A 6,030-nucleotide genomic window follows, 5' to 3' on the forward strand; every position below is an offset into this window, starting at 1 on the left:
TACCCAATTGTTTAGAAAATATGGTAGAGACATGGTTTTTATGTTCTCTCCATAAGACCACCAAACAGTGAAGATTAGAAAGTCCCAGATATCTCCAAAAGTAGCAATCCGAGGGAAGTACACCAGAAGGATTTGATTGTGGTTCTTGTTATCATAATCTTCAAGATGTACCTACTGATCTCCCTCCTTGTCCTTTAAATTTGACAAACCAGTGAAGCTCAAAGAAACTAGATCAGGTTTAGTTTGGAGCTGGTTGAGTTTCACTCGAGCTTTCTAAGAAATATATTATGTGCATATCTTACAAGAATATCATTTTTTACCTGCTCATACTGGCATGGTATGCCGATTAGCTGTTATAATTTTAAAATTTACAACAGTTGCATATGAAAAGAAAATTTATGAAATCCATATTATGCAAAATCATCGTCGTCATTTCTGATAATTATTATGTTCATAGCATGATCATGCTAGAAAGGAATTCTATTTTATTTTTCTCATACTGGAGTTCTCTTTTATGCAGAAAATTTGAACATTAAATGAGGGGGAAAAGGAAAACCCCAACCACAGTCAATATGATCCTGTACATTCTCAATTTGACCTTCTATTGATTACCAGTATAAAATTAACCATGAAACAATCAGTAGAAGCAGCTTAGATAAGTGGTTTATTTAACATTTATGATTCTAAAACTATGAAATGCCAGTCGAAGATGCACAGAAACCTCCAACAATGTACAGTTAATGTGAGAAGTGATTTGAACATTAATTCTATTTCTGCTCTTAATGGACATATTCTAGGCACATATTAGATCACCGAAGAGAACAGGATTCTGTTGAAAAGGTTCTAATGCAAATCAAAACTTCTACCTTTCCTTCAGCATCTTGATGGAAGTATTCGCAGACATTAAGATCAATTGATGATGATTAGTAGTCTTACTTTCAAACGTTATAATAATTGATGCCATGGTTGGTCGATCATTTTGACAGCCGTGCATGCATAAGAGCTCACAAATTATGCATCCACAAACTCCATTACTCTGTTTTCAATCCATCATGTCCAAGCCTATAACAATGCCCTTTTGTTTTTTTTTCTTTTATTATTATTATAACGGGTTAATCATACAATGCGTGTATGAATACACCCAATAAAATCAGAAAATACAAGCTCATGGAGTGCCCGAGGCAACTCTCCCTCTCTTGACCATAGAGTACTTCCTGAATGGTTAGCTAAATAAGCAGCCACCCAATTGGCAGCTTCATTGGCCTCTCTAAATATATGCTTGGCCTGAAAGGCTCCACTATCCATCGTCATCATCCAGATGTCTCAGGCTCACATCCCTCGGACTCCCCTAGATCGAACTGATCACCGTAGCCGAGTCACCCTCCAGGATGACTGAACTGGCCTGTAGTACTTGTTTGGCATGTCGAAGGCCCACCCAGGCAGCCCTCAACTCCGCTCCGGGGACTGAAATGTCGAATAATTGGCAAATGCCCGCTGCCACCATCCTAGAGTACGGATCTCGTATGACAAAATCCGCACCTCCCCTCGTATCTCCGTCTAAAACAGACCTGTCGAAGTTGACCTTGAGGAAACTCGAGGTTTGAGGCTTCTAGGCGAAGAACATAATTTGAGAGGCTGCCTGAGCAGTAAGAAAACCTAGGTATCCCGAGCTATCAAAGGTCTATCAGAAAAGGAAGTGTGACTGATCTCTGCCGCCTGTACTCGGGCACACTCCGCCACAAACCTCGGTGACAACTTGCGCTCGCCAAAAGTACAAACGTTTCTTACTAGTCAAATCTGATACGCTGTGCAAGTTGCTCTAACGGCCTCCTGGCATGTCTGTGGACTATCCAATCACTGGCGAATCAAATGTAAGAACTGCACCCTCTGACTCCAGGCTTCCCACGGAGTCCCTGCCCACTAACATGTCAACCTCGCCTATGTGCACTGAAATAGCACGTGGTCTACCGTCTCATCAACACCACACCTCCAGCACTCGGGAGGGGGGGAATCTTCAAACCACGTCTACTCAGTATCGCTCTCGTCGGAAGGCGTTCCTAGATCACTTTCCATAAGAAGAGTGCTGCTCTCAGGTGAAGCCCGAACTTCTAGATCCAAGTGTAGTCCAGCCCTGGCTTGTGTTTTTGCTGGATAACTCGAGAGAGATCCTCCAACCTAACACTGGTCTTGCACGAGGTGCCCCAAATCCGGATATCTGGTTCCGCACAATTCGGAACCAGGAGAGACCAAATATAAAAGAAAAAGATGCTAGCTTATGAGGTACTCATATGGCAACCAACGAGAGTGAAACAAATCATAGCTGGACTTACAAATACTATTAGGTAAATAGCAAATTTCGTGCGACAATATGCATTGCTCTTCTTCCTATTCAATTAATTATGGATATCATGCAGAAGATTAGAACATGATAAACATATAAAAAAATAATCTAGAAAAAATTGAGGCATACCTTGAGATCTCTAAAAAGCCATTGATGAACCTGTGATGGGATCCTTTGGGAAGAAGAAAATGCAAGAACGAGTAGATCTTCCTCTCCTTCCTCCTTAATATCTGTCCCTTTAATGGGATAGATACCTCCTCAAAACATAGGATCCGAGATTCCCTGCGATTTCATATTAGACGGATATATATAGAAATGGAGTGGAACCTAAACCAAATAATATAACGCTAGTGGGTCACATATTACAAAGCTCATTAACCAAATTTTTCAATCAAAAAAGTTATAACAATAAAAAGAAAAGTTGCTAGCATCCGACGTACTCATCTCGAAACCAACAAGAGTGAAACTGTGAGGATCCATGCGAAAGTATGTTCAGTCTGACATCGATTATTTGTCCGGAAGATCTTAGATATTTATGCAGAACTAAATAACCCAAAAAAATATCTTCTAGCTAGCTATTTTGGATGAGATCCTAGATTATATTTATTAGTATCAGAGCGAACCTGTCCCATAATCCATATAGACTAAGAAATACTACAATATGGGCTCATTAAGGCTAACTACGGAACGATCGTAGTGTTTATGATTAGATTCGAATTAGAACTGCAAATGGGTATCTAAAATAGACTTGTACACGGTATCCTCCGCAAGGCCAAAGAAAAGTGGAGGGGAGGGTGGTGGAAATTTACGAGGGGTTCTCACTTGGCATTGGCAGTAGTTGGAGGGAAGTGTATGGATGAAAGAGGAGCCGCGACATGGACGGACGACTCCAAGTACCGGACGGTTTCTTTCCACTGAGATCGAGAGGACTTCTAGAAGGTCGGTATGGGAGTGTCGAAATGGGAATTTGACAACGAAAAGTGGGCCGACTGAACTTTGTGGCTGGTATGGATGTCGTTGTTGCCACAACATGGAAATGGGATTTGTTGGACCAATGGGGGCTGATACCTTGTCAAGTTGGTGGAAAGATAGCCAAGACTTGAAGCTCCTTTCTTGATTAAAATATAGTCATGTTGAAATCATAGAGTAGAAGAAAACTTAGGTATAAAAAAAATGTTATATTAGGGAAATTAATTTTTGAACTCATGTTACCTGATCAGTTGGTAGGACATCATAATGTTGTGCAACCAAGTTTTAGATCAGCAATGACTCGAACCGGACCCGACCCAAACTAAACCTGATTTTTTTTGGGTTGGGTATGGGTTATGCAAGAATCCGACCTGACCCAAATGACTCATTGGGTCAAAAATTGTAGTCGTGAACCTAACCCGAACCAATCTTCTATTAGGTTGAGTCTGGATCCAAGGTTAGAACCAGAACAAGAAACCGAGTTGGGTCAGGACCACTCATGACCCAGTCCGACCTGATTCATTTGCACCTCTAATTCGAATGGATTTAAATCTTTAGCTTGACAAGAACGTCAGGGTTTAAACAAGGGGCTTATGTGAGGACGCTCACATTGTTGAAGAGATTTGGGTATTTATATAATACTAAGAAATCCAAAAAATATCTTCCGACTAGCCATTTTGGATGAGGTCATGGATTGTTACATAAACAAATTATTGCTAGACTTGCAAATGCTATTAGGTAAATAGCTAATTCCTTGTGACAATATGCATTACTCTTCTTCCTATTGAATTTTCTATGGACGCCATGCAGGAAATTAAAACATGATAAACATGTAGAAAAAATAATCTAGAAAAGACCCAAGCATACCTTAATGAATCCTGTGGTGGGATCTTTGGGGAAGAAGAAAATGCAAAAACAAATAGATCTTTCTCTCCTTCCTCCGTGATGTTTGTTTTCTCAATAGTATAGATGCAGGATATTAGAACATGATAAACATATAAAAAAAATAATCTAGAAAATATTGAAGCATACCTTGAGATCCCTAAGAAGCCATTAATGAATCCTATGGTGGGATCTTTCAGAAAGAAGAAAATGCAAGAATAAATAGACCTTCCTCTCCTTCCTCCATGATATTTGTCCCCTTAATATTATAGGTTTCCACTAGGAACGTAAGACCCAGAATGCCCTAAGGATTCATGTCAGAAGAATATATATAGAAATTGAATAGGGACTTAGCCCAAATAATATGACGCCAATGGGTCTACCTATTACAGAGCTCATTAACCAATTCAGGCATACACCAATACTCACTACATCACATAACTTAGACAACAAGGCTCAAATTAACAATATGATCACAAATTAATTTTGGGTTCTGAACAATTTAGCTTATATAATGTGATTAAACAATAAAACCAGCCTATAATCAATAGAAGCTCATCTTTATGAGAAATTCCAACACTTTCGACTAACAATCTCTAATAGTAGAACTCCAAACATCTGTGAAACTTCGCCCACTCCATTGCCCCGGACTTCTGACATCGTACTGTTCCTCCTTGCATGAAGATCTATGCCGATCCAAGAAGGTTGAAGCCTAGCGAATACTTTGACCAAAGGGTCGTTGAGGCTTTTTCATGAAGTGAATCGCTGCCTCTTGCCCATTCTAATCTACAGACAAGAGCAAGCCTGTTCATCAGGCCGAGCCGGGCCAAGTTGAGGCTAGGCTCAGCCTAGGAGTGGCCCAATATATTTGGGGGCCTAAAAATTATTTTGTCTTTGTAGCCTTTTCTACAATGGGCCGGCCCAAGGCAAATTCTTTCCATTTTGTCATCGAGCTCTTTTCCGCGGGTGGGCTTTCTTTGGGGCGGGGCCTTAGGCGACCATCTAAGTCTAAGGGTTGGCCCGGCCCTGGCTCAACCCAAGGTATAACTAAATTGAGTCAATTTCAGACCTGACCCAGCATGGCCTGGCCTTCAATCCTGCTCTTCAGGTTTGAGCCTTGGTACTTGCTCAGGTTTTGGGCTTCGAGCTGAACCTCATCAACTTTTCTTCAATTAAAAATATTACAAAAAAAAGTATTTGCCAATACTTACCACCATGTCCATTGCTTCTCATACCCAAATTGAAACTCCATTATGATGAATCTCAGAGAGTAGAGAAGGGAGAAAGCAAACGAGATGGATGTGTACAGAGAGGGGTGAAGGGGTACTAAAAGGCTAGATGGAAATGGCATACTAGAGGCTGGACAGAAATGGCAGATCGAAGGATGACCTTGGGGCTCTGCGGCCACTGTTTGTAAGAGATGGAAGTGGCGGTGGTGGAATGGTCGCGAGCGTAGTTGATATTAACGGGGGTGCATGGGGCTCGAGGTGTCATTAGGGTGGAGGTGAATGAGTGGCTTAAAAAATATAAAATATATAAATAAATCTACCTCATTCTATCAGTTTAAGCTTTTGGAATAAGTGATGATTTCAACATGGTAAGAAAATATAAAATATATAAATAAATCTACCTAATTCTATTAGCTTAAGCTTTTAGAACAAGTGGTGATTTTAATATGGTATCAGAGCAGAGGTCCTAAATTTGAATCCTATCTCCGTACTTTTTAACCATATTATTAAAAATTTCACATATTGGGCTCACACATTAAAAAAAAAAAAAATCCAGCTCATATTTTTATAAAAAAATATAAAATATATAAATAAATTCTCACCGTCATC

This window comes from Phoenix dactylifera, chromosome 1 (assembly GCF_051530095.1).
Source record: "Phoenix dactylifera cultivar Ajwa chromosome 1, Ajwa_hap1_PhDact_Kaust_v1.1, whole genome shotgun sequence".
Taxonomy (NCBI): Eukaryota; Viridiplantae; Streptophyta; class Magnoliopsida; order Arecales; family Arecaceae; genus Phoenix; species Phoenix dactylifera.